This window comes from Haemaphysalis longicornis, unplaced genomic scaffold (genome assembly GCF_048455015.1).
Source record: "Haemaphysalis longicornis isolate Haplotype H1 unplaced genomic scaffold, Haemaphysalis longicornis Haplotype H1 scaffold_1, whole genome shotgun sequence".
NCBI classification, from domain to species: Eukaryota; Metazoa; Arthropoda; class Arachnida; order Ixodida; family Ixodidae; genus Haemaphysalis; species Haemaphysalis longicornis.
The window spans coordinates 243,768,626-243,787,979 of NW_027526203.1; the positions used below are offsets into that span (position 1 = coordinate 243,768,626).

At 49.4% G+C, this 19,354-nt stretch overlaps 1 long non-coding RNA gene across 1 annotated transcript; it reads right to left on the bottom strand.

Moving 5' to 3' along the window:
• Positions 1 to 4,462: 4,462 nt before the first annotated feature.
• Positions 4,463 to 18,167, bottom strand: LOC144168998 (uncharacterized). Its single transcript, XR_013322331.1, has 3 exons — positions 18,071 to 18,167; positions 6,468 to 6,648; positions 4,463 to 4,555 (listed from the first exon to the last, which is right to left on the bottom strand). It is a non-coding gene; the product is annotated as an uncharacterized LOC144168998 (long non-coding RNA).
• Between the last annotated feature and the right edge of the window lie 1,187 nt (positions 18,168 to 19,354).

The window sequence follows — 19,354 nt, forward strand, 5'->3', positions numbered from 1 at the left end:
CATATGGCGAGTGATATTTAAAGGGGTCCTGAAATGCCTTCCGCCGATGCATGGATGTACATGTAACCAAATAAAGCAATGTATTAGCAATCTCCTCCTGCAAGAATTTTGTTAAAGCGATGAGTATTAGCTGAGAAATCGTAAATCAAAAACCGCGCATAATCGTCGCGCCGTATTTCCTCCTCCTTTCAACTGTTTCTTCGCTGTTGGCCTCCCCTCCCATGATGCTCCGCTCCTCAGCGGTGACGTACTTCCTCTATTGCGCTCCCACACACTGCCGTCTGCTACGCGCCAGCTCTTTCGGCTTTTTCATCTTTGTAGACACCATGGACACTCCTCTAAAGGCTGGAAAAGCGAACGAAAGACCTGGCCGCATGTGTGCGGCCTGGCCTTGCCCTTTCGCGGTGTACGTAGCTGCAGTTGGCATCGGCGGCGAACTCGCAGCCGCGCGGGGAGAATCGTGCGCTCGTTCCCTTTGGTGCACCGCGCACTGTTTATCCAAAAAGCGCGGTCTCAGATGTGGGCCCGCTGGTGCGGGGTCTTATTTTGCGGCGGTTGTAATTCCTACTACCGGCGGCATGTGAAAAAAAGACATTTTCAACCGACACAGAACCCGTGCACAAAACGCGCCGGATCGGATCGCTTTATCAGCGGCGATGAACGGGAAGGCGCAGAGCAAACCAACGCCGCACTCGATCAGCGAGAACCCGTGTTCTGGCAAGCTGCACCCATGTGTTGCATTCAACACTGACGGGAAAGCGTTTGTTTGCACTTGTTTGGATAGTCGTAAAATGTCCAAACACTCCGGCACTCCGCTAGCAGATCAGCCGGCGAGACATTTCGGAAAACATTTGACAAATGGCGCCGTATGCATTAGTGTGTCGCTACGCAAAACTGATGAGACGCTCTACTAAAACAAACTCCCCTCGCGGTGTTTACGTAGCGGGACGCAAAAATTTAGCGTTTAGCGTATGCAAAGGCCACAAACGCTGTACTAAAACTCTATTAGCAGCAAAATAGCGTGCGTATGTGAGACCGCTTGCGTTTACAAAGCTGCACGCCGAGCGCGTACGTTTCAAACCTAGTGACATCGTTTAAATACACTGGCAAGGACAGTGTAACGTAGTCAGATATCAACCGAATGCTCAGGCGACAAGCAAGAGCTTGTTTTATGTGGGGCGGAGTCTTGCGCATAAAGGCCCGTTCGCACTTGCGACGAAAGCGAGTGAAAGCGGCAGGAATTCCGTCGCTTTGTCGCGCGACGATCGTTTTTGTCGAATGGTCGGGACAAATTTTCGTCGCGCGACAGAATTCCCGTCGCTTTCGCTCGCTTTCGTCGCAAGCGGGAATGGGAAGTTCTGCCGCTGCCGTCTGCTACGCAGCTCGGAGGTAACCGCGCGATCTGCTCGGGCCGGACAAACGCGCACACTCCCGCACGGCAGCGCCCCAAGCGGCAGCCGTCCGCGTACATCGCTCCAGGCGGAGCCCGCCCTCGGCACAGTAGCCAGTATATTTGAAAGGCACTATAATGGAGGAGATTTTTTGCTTCCGATGAACCTAGTTCTTTGCCCCTGTGTTTTTAAATACGTGAAGTGGTTAGCACGTCGTCCTCACGCAGCTCTGTATCGTCGTAGCATCGCTGATTGTCCGAACGAAGCTTGCAGCTAAGCCAATGCAGCGACCGAAGATGTGTGTGTGTGTGTGTGTGCATCGCCTCCTGTGTGTTGTGGACGCCTTCGTTTCGCGATGAAATGCGACATTGTACTTCCGCTGGTGGATAGTGCTTCCCATGGTCTGGATTATCTTTCTCGAACGACGTACCACTCAACCTCGCATGGGGTATGTGTAGTGTGCCTGGCTAAAAGCCTTCTCGCTTGCGCGCCAGAGTTGTGACTTGCTGTTCGTCCCCGCAAACCGGGTGTAAGGTGGGTGCCGAATTTACGACGGGCAGGAGGAGGCAACCCATCGTCTGTCAATCGCGGTTCAGACTTGAAAACGCATGTTGTGACGGTGCGTTCGCTCGAAACGCATCTCTGGATTGTTTTGAAGTTGAATAAAATGTACGCGTCAAACCCGGGCATTCGGCTCAGGGCGTTCTCTGCGATTGCACCAAAGAAGTGCCACGGGGCTTTCTTTATGGTACGTACTCACGCAAGATAAAATCCATGTCGTGTTATGGCCGTGTTGCATTCAATACAAACGGTTAAGCCTTTGTTTACACTTGTTTCGTTTGTTGTAAAATGTCAAAGCACTCCGGCACTCCGCTGGCAGATCAGCCGGCGAGCCGACGCTGAGCAGACGACACATCTCTTTGCCGGAAGTGCGTGAAAAAGCCGCCCAATAGCAGGATTTCTACCTCGTGACGAACATCAGGGAATCGATGATGTAGACATGTGAAGATGGCGGCGTCCAAAAACACGAAGGAAAGGGTGAGAAAAGGGCGACAAACTTTGCAACAAAAGTGTGAGCTTTCCGCTGCGCGTAAAAGAGTAATACTTGGCACAGGTGACGTTGACGACCCAATCTAACGATTGCGCTAGTTCATTTAGTGTGCTCAAAATGCCTTTCAGGGCCCCTTTAAAGCTTTCTAATTCCATCGAAATTGTACTGTAGCATAATCATCATCATCACCAGCCTATCTACGCCCACTGCAGGGCAAAGGCCTCTCCCAGTAATCTCCAATTACCTCGGTCCTGTGCTAGCTGCGACCAATTGATTCCTGTAAAACTTCTTGATCTCATCTGCCCATCTAACTTCCTGCCGCCCCCTGCAACGCATGCAATTCTCTAGGGATCCACTCTGTCACCCTTAATGCCTTCGTATTACATGCCCTGTCCATTTCTTCTTCGTAATTTCTACGAATATGTCCTTAATATGCGTTTGTTCCCTTACCCACTCTGCTCTCTTCTTGTCCATTAAAGGAGCCATAAAGACAAAATGCAAGATTGTATTATTCGAAAGGTTTCTTGTTTTATAGTGCCCCCAGTGCTTGTCCGAATGCAAGTGATGCTTTATTCACAATGAAATTAATTAGTTTAAGTTAAAATTTTGATTTTCCCACTAAATCGTGCGTTTTCGTGGTCTGCAATGACATCACAGGAACCGACCGCTCTGCTATTTCTAGGGACCATAGCTCTGCAGCTGATTGGGAGGCCTTGTTTGCCGTTAGTGAATTTAGATGGCGCCATCATACCGTAGCAAGCCGTTTTTGCCTTTGGCACGGAGCAAGAATTTCTTTCTCCGTGGCCTTTGGTTTGTTTTTGACCTAAGTTAAACCTGGCTTGCTTTTTTTCACGGCGAAAATAATCATTTCGTGAGACATAGTGCTCGCTTGACAAATATGGTAACGTAAAACACCGTTCCTTGCGTCAATCGTCGTGTAGTCTGAGACAACCCCAAAGCCCTGCAGTCCTTCCTGTGCAGCTAAACCAAGCATAGTGCGTGCAGTACCAACAGCAGTACGCATTGGCATTTCTGTTTACGTGTGCTTTCGTAACTTCCACTGTTTGTCCCAGCATTCTTACGGCTTTGAAAAGAATGTGCCCTAAATTTAAGCGCAAACGGCTCGTTCGGCAAGCTTATAAGCTCTGCCTAATTTGCGTTTGCTTTCGCAACCCTCCGCCAATCACAGAGCTGTCACATGTGACATCATCGGTTCTGTTGCAAGAAATGAGCTAGTGGGTCGCATGGCCATTCCCTTTTTTTCCTAATTATCTAGCTTATTTGAGCGAAGTTTACATTAAAAGTGGTGTCAGTATGATTCTAACAAGGCAATCTTTTGAATGAACCAAACTTGTGTTTTCTCTTCATGGCTCCTTTAATGTCACACCTATCATCTTCCGTTCCATTATTCGGTGAGCCGTCCTGAATATAAGTCGAACCTTTTTAGTAAGCCTCCAAGTTTCTGCCCTGTAAATGGGTACCGGTAAGATGCAGCTGTCATACACTTTTTTCTTTAGAGACAATGGTAGGCTGCCATTCATTATCTGAGAATGCCTGCCGTATGCACTCCACCCCATTCTTATCCTTCTAATTACCTCTGCCTCATGGTTGGGATGCGGGGTCACAACTTGACCTAAGTAGATATATTCGCTTACCACTTCCACTGCCTCGCCACCTATCTCAAACCGCTGTGCTGTCCCGGGGTTATTGATCATTACTTTAGTTTTCTGCCTATTAATTTTCAGGCCCACCTGCTTGAACTATGGGTCTAGTTAAAACCTAGTCATGGCCATCCCCAAACGTATACATTTCAAACATCATTGTGAATCATTCAGCTATGCCGCTCTACCACATCTACTCCAACTTCACCACCAAGTATGGCTCAACAAGGCGCCACAACACATTTCACAGGTCCACGGTCCGTTCCTACAGCCGGCAACACAAATTCAAGTGACAAGACTCACAAGCGTTGCGCAGCGAATTTACAAGAAATTAGAATGACTCACGCAAGGGACGTTGTCAACGACTCCAGCAAATCCGCGGATGGCTCGAGCTGCAGCCAGAAGTCGTACACCAAGCTCCACCGGCTTGGCAGGCGGAATGTCATAGTGGCCTGAAAAGCACGACGCTGAGCGCTCGACAATGACGCGTCCACTGTGGTCGCATCGGCGTGATCGCATGGCAGCTCGGAAGAGGTGCAGGCTTCACTGCTGCCGGCTTTCCCTTGTTCCTCACGGTGCGGCGACGCTTTAAGAGCTCTCTGCAAAGCCATCAAGCAACGGCACAGACTATCATCGCCTTCCCATAGCTCCCCTTCACTATCCTGATCGGCCGTCCCTTCCGTCCTTCTGTCCCCGCGCTCGTTTACAGAGGTCGAGGTGCCTCCCGGCGGTGAGGCTGTGCTCGACTCCAGTGCCGTACCAGCAGATGCATCTACTACAAGCCTTTCAGTCATCACAAGGTTCGCAGCAACGGCCGCTGCCGCCGCTGAACCACTGTACCAGGTGCCAAAGTGCTGCGCACTAAAAACGATTATTTCAACAGCAAAGCTGTGTGACACGGCAGACTAAATAGCATTCGAAGCCCCTCATTTCAGTCAAATGACATTCGGACGCAAGTGTAGCAGGGGTATTAGTCTCTGTAGAATGCATGTAGTTGACTTCTGCAGTATTTACCAGATATGTAGTCTAACCCAGTGACGGAAGCGGCATTTTACTTCGTGGAGCAGCTGTTGGAGCAAGCAAAATTCCAGTTTGGAGCAGCCACCAGCAACTTTGGACCAGGAGCCAAAATATGCTTCTATACACTTATGAGGGTTAAACAACTGACAAGCTACCGTCAAAGTTACAAATTATTATTGGCCATACTGTAGATGAATTGCGTCGCAGCTGGTTTCTTCAGTGACCCAAGTTCATTCGTGTGTCGCTTCGTAGCTTCAACATGTTGCTTGTTGGTGTTGCATGCCGCTTGGCTGCACTAACGCCGTGATGAGAACATGAACGACTTTGCTGCAAAAAATGGAGGACGTCACTTTGTCCTCTTTTGGGCCTGGTCTGCACGCACGGAAATAAAGTCGATATTGTCATTTGTCTTGTTTAGCATACGGGCGGCACAATAGCATACACAAATGATTTATCGTGTTTATCCGTACACTTAGCTCAACTTTTGACTTGTATGTAAGGGTTTGCAGGCCAGAGGCACTATCATTTAAGTTTAAAGAAGTGTCCAGAACTCGTACATAAACTACGTTGGCCATTTAAAGACAGCGTGCATATCAAGACATTCAGAATATTCTGGCACTAAAATTTTTTTATTACACTGTAGATGCAAAAATGAGCCAGAAATTCCTGGGCAGCTTAACGGATGTGATTGTAAAACCTGGCAAGACACGCACACTGTCAAGAAGCACGACCGTAAACACTGATTCTGATGTTTCCTCACAACAGAGAACTATGTACACGAAGTCTTTTTTTACGAACAAAAAAACAGTATACAAGCTTTTGCCACTGTTCCAACTAGCACAATTTATGCACTTGCTGTTGAGTAGAATGCGTGCACGGCGTTGGGATAAATGCAACAGTGAAACAATGAACCAGTCTTCGTTTATGCTCACAATCCACCCCCCTCACAACAAGCCGTCTCAAGTTCACCACATCCCGGATCATAAACACTCACTCGAGCATTCAAGAAAGCATGCTAACATGCCTGTCAGCCTCACTTTCACGGTCGGTAGAAGAACGTATGATGGCCCAATAAGGGCCTTTTGATACAGGTATACCGCCATACGATGCCATGAATCTCCATGAAGCGCTAGACACTGAGCCCCTTAGAAGTCATTTTCACAAATATACACAAATGCATTGCAGGGTAGAAATTTTTTTAGTGGAAATATAAGGTGTCCGATATCAATCTATGAAGGTCTCCGCACCTTTTATTAATGTCATTTTCACACGTGGTGAAAGTGGGACACATGAATTAAGCGAAACACTCTTGTGGACATAGCACTGGCAGGCAGTTGCACTTACCAGCGTTGGGCTGGTGTCCGCTGGTGGCGAGGCCGCACAAGCTTCCCGACTCCACCCTGAAACAACTCTCGGCTGATGTGGCTACCATGCAGCTGCAAGAGCGCCAAGCTCCGTTTCAGGGTGGAGCCAGGCATGCTGGTGGGCACTCCCAAATCCAGGACTGCAGGACATGGAGTGGAGCCTGCATGCACATACATGCATACAGTGTCACGAAAATGATGATGGCACAAGGACGTATACGCCTCGAGATTCGCGATCGCTGTGCCGCCTGCCGCCGCTTCTCCGTGGCGTTTGCTGGATTAGCGCTGCGTTGCTGATAGGTGGTCATGCAGTGTTTTGGTTCTCTTTCGCTTCTCTTTGCCTTTCCGCGCACTAAACAACTTGTTATGGTGACGTCTGTAAGCTAACTGCACGTTTAGGGCACTTAAAAAAAAAACAGGTGCGTCTTGGTAGAGCGCTCTAGCGCCAACAAGAGCTGCCCGGAGAGGCGGTTCTGCACGCTTCTTGGTCGCTCTTGCGGGCGTCGGCGACGGCAGCAGCATATCACCGCTGTCACCTTCGAACACGTCAGAACAAGTGAATTCTATTTATTGTCGCCTCGTTTAGACCTGATATTGGCACTGTAAGAGGTTGGTTCGTTTTGCAGCGCAGACAACAAATGCGGCTTTGCTTCGAATATGTACGTCGTAGAAAAATATGTTTCGGGGATGTGATAACCCAATAGCTGACAAAAACTTGTGCCTTTTATGGGAGTATATGCCACGCGAAAATGTTAAGTACATTCAAAGGCTGTGCATTGTCAGATATATGCCCACTCATGCCTTATAGTAAGAACCAAGGTATATGTAAATGAAACCACGGGAAAATGAATGGTCTGCAAGTCAGGAATAAATACAATAGTCGTACGGGAATGAAAAAAAAAAAAAAAACGAGTGCAGCCTCTGAAATGCTAAAGACGTTTGTTTGAGCAAGGCAGTATTCACCAGACCAACTAGATGCGAAATGCACTATTTCGCTAGACATGGGGGGGGGGGGGGGGGTGAGGAGGAGGACGCTCAACTATCGTTGTTTACAAATGCGGAGCGAAATCAACGAATGAACGTTTTAGTAATCACACACACAAGCTGCGTGTTCACTTTTCGTTTGTTTTTCGCCTTCAACGAACGGCTGATCACTCGGCAGACGCATTTTTTGAAGAATACAGGGTAGGCAGTTCGCAAGCGATACAAGGTGTCGTTGGAAGAGTTGATTGATTGCAGGGTTTAACGCGCCGACGAAACGGAGACGATGAGGCACGCCGTAGTGGAGGGCTCCGGATTAATTTTGACCACCTGGAGATCCTTAACGTGCGCCGAAATCTCGTACTCACGGGCTCGTTGGAAGAGTGTCGTATCTGATAAGAGTCTCTGATTTCGGTTTATGCTAGATTCTGCAGTCTCCCTGGGCCATATGACAATGTTTTGAAGAAGAGTTGGGTCACGGACGCGGATTACTCTATAAGCCCATCTTCGCGCTTCTGTGGAGGATAAATGTAACAGATGAATCTTTGCGAGCGCTCACCTCGGGACAAGACGACACAGCATTAAATTTGTCCTCGTGTGCTGACTCCGGAGTGTAATTTTGCATTATCCATCGTACTTCTTTGGTACAATGTTTGTGAAATTTATGCCGCATTGGCTTGTTCATGGTACTGATCAATATCTGATATGTGATATTGGCAGGCGTAACTTGCGTGCTGTCACGTATGAGTGCTCCGCTGGATTTTCTAAGTGCACAAAGTCGATTTACATCATAGTGTGTATGGCCGCTACATGACCATCGGAGGAAACACTGCTTACGGAGACACTGCCACTAAATTTCAGGGCAGCGGAATTGCAATCAGCTTGCATGCAAATGCTGGCTTCGGGACGCCGGCCTGTGACACGCCCGGCGCTCATATACATCTCACTAAGATCGCGTCATAAACGTTTATACTTTCGTGAAAACACCACGCTTGCAAACAGAGTGCCTGCTCCGCGTTATTCGGTATTTCGAACGCGGACAAACGATAAATCGCTGTCTTGAACGAGCCCCAAAAGCAACGGCGACAGGGGGGAGCGGGCCGGGGACTCCCGCGCCTGCTTTCGAAACGGGCCGCTAGGGGGATTTCAGTGGCGCCCCTACAGGCCGCGCTCGAGGCGTATAAATACACCATGTTTAAAAGGCCGGTTGTACGCTCCAAAATACGAGCGAGGAGGCAAGACAGTGACCAGACATTGATGTAGCAATTAACCATCAGAGAATCTATGGACACAGAACTTCGTTATCCTATATCCCGCTTTTAGTACTGCGCCAGCAATGCTCCGCTAATAGCGTGGCGCTGCTCAGCTTTAGCTCAGAATCGTCGCTAGCGCCATCTAGGATATCAACAAATAACTATAATTTCGCAAGCCAACCAGCCCATACAAAAGCGACCCAAGGTAAACGGCATTATCGCCCACACCGGTTGTGTTCGGTACGGCTTGGCACAGCGATACAGTGAAGTACAGCCTAGTATGTTGTGCGACCCCAGGTACCTGTCAGCAACGCGAGATCATCGGTAAAGGCGAGGCGCGCGAACACAGAACCATTCCGGTCAGTAGCAGCCAGCGGAGGCAGGGCGCCTCGAGCAAACAAGTTTCGTGAGACCAGTGCCAGCCGCGCGTGGCCCACAACGCCGCAAAGTACCGCCCGCGAACTTTGGAAAATTGCGTGCGCCCGCAAAACGCAAACCCTCATTTTGCGGACTGTGCATGCGCACTACGGCGCGCGCAAGGAATAGCGCGCACTAAACGCTAGCTCCCGCTATACTAAAACTCTCTACTACAGGTTTTCCCGGTCAATTTAATCCAATCACCATAAAATTTAATCCAAGCGCCAGCCAATTTAATACAAGTGCCTTCTAATTTGATCCAAACACCACCGAATTTAATCCAGGGGCCAGCGAATTTAAGCCAAGTGCCCACCAATTTAATTGAAGTGCCAACCAATTTAATCCAGCTGTCGGAAGGTTGTTCAGGGGTGTTCTGTGCGGAATTAAGTGCAGCTTTGCGGGATTTTATGCGCGTTGTGTGACGAAAACGTGGTGTTCCTTGATGCCTTATGTGCAAAATATCATATGCGCATAGCTTAATGGACATTTACTAACATCCGCAGACCAGGAGAGCGGTCTCTGATCCGTAGGTGGCGTGTGGGGATCGTCTGCGAGATCATCAGAAGTGTTGTCTGCTCGCGTATTGTTACCCCAGCAGATTTGCCAGCGTATTTTTACGCGAGCGACACTTCTGTCACCAGCAGGTGATATTTCTGACGATCTCTCAGACGATACTGTAATTCGGAAATATTGCTTAACACTGCAGAAAAGCATTGATGAGTTTTTACCAACAAAATGTCTTAAGGCATTGTTACGCGAGGGGCAGACGATAATTCTGACGCGAGTTACACTACGCTAGCAAGTCTGGTGGCGTAACAATACCGGAACAGACGATACTTCTAACAAACTCGCAGACGATCATAACATGGCACCGACGGAGTAAGTAAAAAGACCGCTCTCCTGGCCTGCCGGTGTTAGAAAATGTCCCGAGGAAGACCGAAGAAAGCGCCGGGTGAACGCAAGAACAAGTACAACTCCGTTTCAAATGTCGACAGAGCCCGGATAGTTGAGATTTATCGGCGCTTTGGCGACTTAAAACTTCTCGCTGAGACGCTTGGCATAAACAAAAGACGGCTAGATCCATTGCAACAACAGACCACAGCACCGCAAGAAAGCGTGGCGTTTCGTCTAAGAAGTTCGACGTGACCGTTGTACATGCACTGACCGAGATTGTTGACAATAACCCATCTTTCACGCTTTCTCAGATTCGGTCTGCCGTTGCCGAAACCATGCCACACCTTGAGGTTAGTTTCTCCAGCATCGACCGATTGTTAGATGGCCACGGCTATTCCCTGAAGATGGCCACGCTCTCAGACCGGTAGAGAGAGAGACAGCCTGGAAGTCAAGGCGAAACGCCAGGACACTGTTGGGAAATGACGATCGCACCGCTGCCACCAATGTTGGGACTGACGATCCCACCGCTGCCACCACTGTTGGGAATGGGCCCTCTCACCGCAGCCTCCAACTGTTGAGAATGACTATCCCAGGCCCGTTGCCAAGGTTGCGACTCGCCTTCCTGCTCGTCACCGAGGTTGGGAATCAGCCATCCCGACGCTGTCTCCGCTGTTGCGACTGGCCACCCGAGCGCAGTCACCGGTGTAGCGATGTTGCCTTGCTCCGTCCGCTATCGACGCGGCGCAGAGCAAAGCGAAGAAGTTCTCGAGCCGACGAAAAAACTTGAAGTAACATTTATATACAGTATTTACAGGGTAAGCAAACGTTACATCATTCGCACAAAGGCGACAGCACCCTTTCACTCGGTGCTTCCGAAGAGACTGGTGCCGGAGAGAAGCCGCCGAGGAAAGCCGACGATGAGAGCCTCCGGGCTTCTTTTATAGCCCGGGAAGTTCGTTGGGGCCCCGAGAAGTTCAAATAGCTCCAATCAGAGCTCTCGCTGCCTGAAGTTTGAATTCCGACGGTTGGTAGCGAAGCGGTGAGTCAGCTGCGCCGCCAATGGGGAAAGGGAGAGCGATGCCGCCGCCGTCTCCGTGACCTCGCCTCCGGGCGTAGCGACATGCCCTTGTTTGGGTCGTTCTCCGCTGAGGGATTCGGCCGCGCCGCAGCGTTTCGAGATGCAGGAGTCGGCCGCGCCGCAGCGTTCCGAGATGCGGGATTCGGCCGCGCCGCAGCGTTCCGAGATGCAGGTTTCGGCCGCGCCGCAGCGACGAAAGGGAAAGGCGTGACTCAGCCTCGCTGTCGGCGCGTCGCCTCGTGCAACGCCTTTGGGCCAGGCGCTCTGGCACAACAACACGAGGGCACGACGGTGTCATGCTACTACATTGATGAGACCAATTTTAATGTGTGGTGTGCGTGGAGTTTTGCCAGAGCGAAGGGAGGTGCTCCGGCTGTAAAACTTGTGAGGACAAGGACAATCCAAAGACTGCCGCCCTACAGCCCTTTCTTCAATCCGACTGAAGAGGTGTTTTCAACATTCAAGTTCAACGTCAAGGCCTACCTATTTTTTTCATAGAGGAACATCGACAGGCGCTCCTGAACGCGCCAGCAGGTCTGGCCAAAAAAAAAAAAAAAAAAACACCGGCTCCATGCTTGCGAACGCCGCGAAAGAGGCCATTGAGAACGTCAGTCGCGTTGAATGTGCAGCGTATGACAGACACAACTTTTCGTTTGTTCACGCTGCCGTTAACGTGGAGAATATGTAACTACATTCACTACGATCACTACTTATTACACCTCGAGATATAGCGAGGTGTCGTAAGACTGTTTACTTGTTCTTTGTGGGCTGTAATGTGAAAGACCCACTAAATAAAGAATTTCACATGGTCGAGTCATATAGCCGTTATGACCACATCCAATTTCATAAATGCGGATTGTGTGTCATGAAAACGAGTGAATCTAACGGGCTTATTTCATATCCGTTAGGGCATAACCGGGTAACGGCTGAATCCGGGGGGTAAAAGTGATGAGATGTATAAGTGATTATTTACCACTCTTAAGTCTGACTGCAACTACCGGATTTCCGGCTCAGGTTTATTCAAATTTCCATAAAATTTACTTCAAGCACCAACTAATTTAATCCAGACGCCATGTAATTTGATCCAGCTGCCAGCGAAACTAACCAAAGGCCTTCGCCAACCAAATTAATCCAGGTAGCACAAGAGTGTTCGGGAGTGTTTTGTGCGAAATTGGGCACAGCTTTACGGATGTTTTTGCGGGTGGTGTCGTGAAAACGTGGTGTTTCTTGATCCGTTATGGGCAAAATATCTTATACGAAGAACAGCTCAATATACATTTACTAACAGGCGCAGACCGTTGCTGTGAGCTGATCGTCTGCAACAGCGCCACCGATAATACACGTCAGAAGTATCGTCTGATCTTCGCGTAACAATGCGTTCAGAAGCTCCTTTGATAAAGACACATTCCATAAATGCCCTTGGTGTTTTGATTTTCAATAATTCAATGCTTTTCTGCAGCGTTAAACAACATTTCCGGATTATAATATCGCCTGCGAGATCGTCACAAATATTGCCTGCTGGCGACAGAAGTGTCGTCTGCTCGCGTAAAAATACGTCGGCAAATCTGCTGGGGTAACAATACTCGAGCAGACGACACTTCTGACGATCTCGCAGACAACCACCACACGCCACCTATGGATCAAACGAGACTGCTCTCCTGGTCTGCAGATGTTAGTAAATGTCCATTAAGCTACGCTTATATGATATTTTGCACATAAGGCATCAAGGAACACCACGTTTTCATCACACAACGCGCATAAAATCCCACAAAGCTGCACTTAATTCCGCACAGAACACCCCTGAACAACCTTCGAACGGCTGGATTAAATTGGTTGGCACCAACGTTTTTAGGGGCCCTATTCTCGACTGCACAAATTGCCGGCAATTTAGGCAATTTTCCGGAAGTCTTTTCTGATTGGCTTTCAATTTTGGTCACGTGCTTCCGGCTGACAAAGCGGTTGTGTGTGGTGTCGTCATTTTGACGTTTCATGTCGTCAACGGACACCAGTTCTAAAGTTTGCCTTATTTCTCGTTACTAAAGGCGCATAATTCTTGGCCGGCAATGAAAAACCAGACAAAATGCGGCGGACATGACAACGTAAGCCTGTCTTTGCTATTCAACAACAATACTGCTTGTAATACACACCCCCTCTGTGATTGGCTGAGAAGGCGTGACGTAATTTAAACAGTTGGCGGGAACGATTACGTCCTGCATTGGCAACTTCAGCCTGCGTAAAAGTGACGTAATGCTACGTAACAGCATGAAAATGGCGGTTGTTTTTGTCGCAAAATACAAGCAAAATAGGGCACAATATTGCCCCGGCTTACGGCGCCGCGAAATGTGCGGCAATTCGCAGCAGGCGCAGTTTCGCATGCGCGCTGTTTAAAGCATGTTTCCTACCGAAACAAATTATAGTTTCAACTGCTTCCAAGTCAGCGATCATGCGACATACAAATAACATGCAGTATTTTGCTTTTATGTTTGGCAATGAAATAAAAAATATTTGTTTGGCGTAACCGCAACATAAGAGGGCAGTACAAGCCTCTCCATGACAAAGAGAACCCAATGCATGGCATTTGTCCATACTTGTCCTAGTAAGCTGTTGGGTCACATGATCGAACTCAAGAGAAAAATAACAATGAAAAGTGACTATTTAGTTCATTACAGCGCTGATTGCAGTCGAGCTTGACGAATGAGTGAATCGGTGACATCGGTGTGCTCCGCGGTTATCAGGCGTAGAGCTTCGCTGCTCTTATGTGTCATAGAAGCGATAGTCGCGGCCGTCTTTTTCTGTGATCACGCCATAAACTTGTAACATAGCAGCAGACGATGGCGTGGCGGCGGTGGCGGCAGGGAAGGTGATAACGCAACAAAGCTTGCATTGAAGCAGAGAGCCCAGCTATGTTAATAAAAGCGATTGAAAGAAATAAATAGATACGGTAAAAAAATTGTGTGATGTTCTTTAGCTCGACATCCGCCTTTCGCTCGCTTTTGGATCAACGTTACTCGATCGCCTTGTGGTGTTGGCGCCAAGTCTGACCTCCAGAAATGTGTTTTTCTTGTCAGCCTCAGCTACCGTCTTAATTTTTATAGTACATGCCAAGTGTTTTTATATCTTTCTTGCACAATATTTGATACCTTGGTAGCGATCGTTATGAGTGACTCGTCAAATTACACTGCATGTCGTCATAGCTATAGGTGCAGCACGTCACTGATTGCTTACGTCGTGCTTACGCAAAAAAACATGGGCGAAATGCCGGCAATTTGTGCAGTCGAGAATAGGGCCCTAGGTCAGTTGGCAAAGAGCGCGGCCTTCCAAGCACCGCGGCGCGGGCCGGTGCTGTCGCCGACCAGGCGGTGGCGCTGCGGTAGCGTTGAGATCGGTCTCGGCGCGTCGTCTGCTACTCCTTGCTTGGAAAGGCGCCGGTGAACGACCCCCGCACACCGTTAATGTTCTTCTTTGACATGCGAAATCCAACTTCGCGCTACTCTTACGCTTTAGTGACAAGAGCTTTACAATTTTATCGACATTATAACGAGAAACAAGCTGTACTTAAGAAAAAAAAAAAAAGACAAGGCAAACACTGCACAGTCCGCTTGTCTTCGGCTGCTTCCCGTTCCATTTATTTATTTTTTCATTTCTTTTTCCCCAGTACGGGATCCCTTATAGCTCATTAATGTTTAAAGCATACCCGAATACGTCTTACACTTCTGAGAATGCGGGAAAGCCTACAATAGTCAGCGATCTACTTGGAATCAAGAAAAGCCGCCTCGACATTTTTATTTATGCTGTGGCACGGCCGCTGGATGGGAGCGCACGATCCAGCGGCCGTGGCTGTGGAAGCAAATGCAGCAGGTACGTTTTCACAAGAGCATGTTTACAACCCCAACAAAACTGATCAAGTGAGCCGATTGGAAACCAAGTGCTGACGTGCGCGCTCAAGTGCACGCGCTCAGCAAATTCTTGGTATTTTAACTGCGGACACGAAAAATTATTATTTGTTAAACAGTTTCGCTGTTAACAAAGAAAACTGAACCAATTATTAAACCAATGTTTTTTTTTATTTCTCTGATAGGTATAAATGTGGTTTTTTAAAGAAATAAACGTTTTTTCTCGGATGAGAATGTTTGTCGTATTGCTATTCTTTTTTGTTGGTTCGTAAATCTGATGGACTATCTGTTAGGGTCACAGACACTTTCATATATCTTCTTGTAGTGCAGATATGCCGATTTTTTAAAGCGTTAGCCTTCACTTATCTTCTGGTGGCCCTGATATGCCGATTTTTTAAAGCGTTTAAGGGATCTGATCTGACAGCACCGTGAATATGTTGTGCCACACACACTGCATGCCCTTTCACGGCAGTTGTTGCGGATGAAACGTCTGGAAACAGGTAACATTTGTTCCTAGGGCTGATCTTTAAGGCAACAATGTAGCGAATAAATCTTGCTACATTCTCCTGCCTTGTCAGCTGAGGGTGAATATTCCCATTTTTATCGCTGTAGCTACACGGCGGTACAAGTAAACCTCTTGAATTAACTTCATCCGACAAGTTTTGCCCGACTACTGCACCTTTCTCAATCAGCACAACTGCACCCAGAATGTTCGAGCTTGTAGAAGAATAACCTAGCTAGGCGAAGCCTTCACATTCTACGATTGAAATGTCGGACATTTGCTGAATTTCTGCATAACTGCGAACCACAAATCATGCAGTTCCCAACGTACGTGCTAACATCGGCGCTTTCTACACCACTCGCGCCACTTACGCCAGTTTCCTCGCGCAAAGACCCATCATTTTGGCAGGACGCAACATAGGTGGGAACCACTGTCATCCATTTGGATGGTTTTTGGCATGACTTTGACGTATTTGGTGGCGACAGATGCTCAGGTATGTTAGGGAAAATACAGGGCGCCGCGCCGTCCCCCAGAGTCCACCTGCCTTACGGCATCCTTACAGTTTGACCGTTCACAGCGTGTTCGTAACAGTTGACGACGTCTGAAGGCTCACAATGAATGTCACAAACGTATGTTATGGCGTAACCTTGAAGTTTTTCCGCGGAATCGCGATTTCCCACGCCTTCGATCCGGCAGGACCCTCCGGCGCTTTGAAGAAATGCCGCTGCACGGACTTGGCCGCTTCCGAAGCATACCCCGCACGGCAGCCTGGCGCGCAGCACGTCAACAAACTGCACCGACACTTCAGATATCCACTAAAATATGTATGCACGATGACAGCACAGAGCTAATACGTTAATACAGACGTGACGAACAGGCGAGCGCCAACAGCACAGCGAAAATACATGGCCGGGGCGAGCCTCGCTCCCCAAACTAGATCTCAACGCAACGCCAGCGCCACCTCTCGGAATGGCGACAAAATGGTACCGCCTCTCGAGGCGCAGTTTGCAAACTGACCTAATCTAAAAACGTTGGTTGGCACTTGGAATAAATTGGTTGGCACTTGGATTAAATTCGCTGGCACCTGGATTAAATTAGATGGCACTTGGATTAAATTGGCTGGTGCTTGGATTAAATTGTATGGCGATTAGATTAAATTGAGCGGGAAAACCTGTAGTTTTAGCATAGCGGGCCCCGTCCGCTAACGCTACGGCGGCGGGTAGCGGGGCCCGACTGGGCAGGCGCAAATTCGTTCCGGCAGGGGAGATTAGTTCCGCGGGCCGGCCTTCGCCATGCCTGCTTATTCCTCCTCACCCTTCCCGCGCGCCTGCGCAGTAGGGTCTCGCTAACCCTCCGCCGTAGCGTGAGCCTCCGCTAGCCGCTATGCTTAAAACTCTCTACTAGCCGCTATGCTAAATGAAATCCGCAAATGAACCCAGAAATGAAATTGGAGTATTCGAACAGAAATAGCTTGCGTTAATTTGTGTCAATGCAGCCATTTATCAGAAGAAAAAAAATTCGGCCACCTTCGCAATTCAGATTGAGGAAACAATGAGCTGGTCGTCTTGAATAGCAGTATCTGGACTCGATGGGAAACTGATGCCGCCGAGGCACTCCATCTCTCAACTGCCCGTCCCCGACGCGCGCGTCACCACCCGAATATCTGCGCCGCGCACTCCCCACACCAGCTCGTCGGCTCCTTAAGACCTCGCCACTTCCCCCAACACTTCTTAGCCAAGGATTTTCGGCTGGCGCCTCGTAGGTGTTGTGAAATCTCCCCCCCCCCCCCCCCCAACTACCGGATAATGGCCGCCGCAGCAGTCTGTCTTGATTTTACCTAACTGGCCAAACCGCTTCCGCTCACTGACTGGCCAGAGTCACTGTTAATTATTGATAGTGACGCTGGCTAGTCAGTGAGCGGAAGCGATTTGGCCGGTTAGGCAAAATCAAGACCGACTGCTATCGCGGCGGCCGTCTCGGGGTGGGGGGATTTCACACCACCTACGAGGCGCCAGCCGCATTTTCTTCATGTCCACTTTGCTGCGCCGAGTTTTGAGCGGCGCCGGGGACGGATGGAACGAAAGCTTAAACAGCGCTGCTGTTAAAAAAAAAAATGGTTGTTTTCTGGGGAATATCACTACCCGAACAGTCGAGACGGACTGGAAACGCTGCGTCTGCTTTCGGATGCTTTCTGCTCGCAACCACTTGCGGCGTCGACGCCAATGCCTCGCGAAAACAGATCATCGCTGTATCCCATGCGCGAACGCGCCAGTTTCCATGTACTTGAACGAGGCTTGCTAACGCAAGTAAACGCCGGGGGATGCCGGCGAGTCAAATGGCTGAAAAGACGCTCTAACGTGACAAATAAGTGAAGTCCGACGAGCCCCAATGAAATAAAAACAAGGGTACGTACGGCAATGCACACGACAGTCGCTATGGCTTCATGGCTTTATCTCGACTAAGCCCGAGTGAAACGCCTGAGTGCCACTCAAGCTCATCTAGTGACCCTTGGGCGCCATACGAGAGGCAGCTGAGTGTTCGCGCGCAGTAGAAGCTCTCGCTCACCTTTTGTCCGAACCACGGCGGAGGGCCTTGCAGGAGGCCGCTGCAGGCATGCTCCTGGTGCCCCTGGAATCGCCTCAAGCCCGTTTTCTTCCATCTCCGTGTTTTGCAGCACAAAGAGGGAAAAGAAGCTTCAGGCGAGACGAGGTCACGTGGCTCTCGCGGACCATCTCGTACGACGACCATGGCGGGGCTGGAGGCGAACAGAAATGCCCCTACTGTGCGCTAGCGTACAGCCACCTGACCCGCTGCGTCCGGCGTTATGAACAAATCAGGGCTCACCACGCAACAGCGCGAGGTGTTCCAGAAGGATCGGTAGCACCAGTGGAAGACACGTACGTATGTACGTCGCGGCGCACGCCATGCACGTGTTCGCGCCATCGCACAGAACGCCATCGCCACAGCAACAGGGAGCCATCGCTGGCTCTTCGCGCCACCAACCATCGCCTCCAACACCATCAAGCGGATGCAATGAATCAGCCGCTGACACGCCAACCGCCGAAGGAAAAAAAAAACTCAGAAGCAGCGATTGGTACGTTAGGTGCACAGTCAACTTGAGATTTTGAAAAGAGACAATAAGAAACCCAAGTTCTAGTTTAAATTTTGCATATCACCTTGCCGGTTTGTACTTTTCACTCTTCGCGAGTAAATACGAAACCAAAAAACACGGCGGCATGGGCGCAGCCATGTTTGGACGATGTGACCTTCACTTGACATTGGCGGCCTTTTCGGAGGCGTTTCTCGCCGTGACCTTCAATAGGCCGGCGCGCATCGGCGAGCGCATGAGTGGCTTTATGGTCGAAGTGTGCAATTATTTAGTAGTGCCTCTGGGAATGATCGGACTTACCGAATGCGTAGACATGTTGTGTGCCAAACTTCAGAAACTACAGTCCCGAAAAAAGCCAAACTCCTGTTTGGCGGCGTTTTTTTTTTTTTTAATATTTTCACGTACGCAGCAACCATGTATATCAGGAGTGGACACCTGCGGGCCGCACGCGCGGAAGTATTGTGCGGCCCCCGGCACGTGTCAGAACCCCCCTCCTCTTGTCACTTCTGAAGGCTGACATGGCAATTCTAACCTCGAATGGGGTAAGACAGGAAAGGAACAAAGCAAGATCGCTTCTGGTTGGCATTGCTTCCCATCTTCACACTTATCCAGATAACGTCTTCACTTCCTGTCTTCGCACCGGTTCAAAAAAAGCCCCGCCTACACCCGGGCCCCATATTTGCCCTGCGGCCCTCGCCCTGTCGGCTTCATGCAACTCGTCCCTCCACCTCTAAATGCTG